The sequence below is a fragment of the Octopus bimaculoides genome, chromosome 6, assembly GCF_001194135.2.
Source record: "Octopus bimaculoides isolate UCB-OBI-ISO-001 chromosome 6, ASM119413v2, whole genome shotgun sequence".
In the NCBI taxonomy this organism is placed as follows: Eukaryota; Metazoa; Mollusca; class Cephalopoda; order Octopoda; family Octopodidae; genus Octopus; species Octopus bimaculoides.
Genome location: NC_068986.1, coordinates 109,461,917 through 109,462,212, shown reverse-complemented (window position 1 = coordinate 109,462,212; position 296 = coordinate 109,461,917). Strand labels below are relative to the sequence as shown.

The 296-nt window shown below is 36.5% G+C and overlaps 1 protein-coding gene across 1 annotated transcript in view; it reads left to right on the top strand.

The window, feature by feature from the left end:
• The window catches only part of LOC106873756 (calcium permeable stress-gated cation channel 1), a 70,731-nt gene that overhangs the window by 51,628 nt on the left and 18,807 nt on the right, over nucleotides 1–296 (top strand). The window lies entirely within an intron of this gene.

Genomic DNA, 296 nt, shown 5'->3' with positions numbered 1-296 from the left:
CATGACAATTCACTTGCAAGATTGGGTAATGTGTGTGTATGTATGTATGTGTGTATATGTATGTGTGTATGTGTATGTGTGTGTATGTGTGCGTGTGCATGTGTATATGTATGTATGTGTGCGTGTGTATATGTATGTGTGTGTGTATATGTATGTGTGTATGTGTGTATGTATGTATGTGTGTATGTATGTATGTGTGTATGTATGTATGTGTGTATGTGTGTGTGTATGTATGTGTGTGTGTGTGTATGTATGTGTGTGTGTGTGTATGTATGTGTGTGTGTGTGTATGTATGT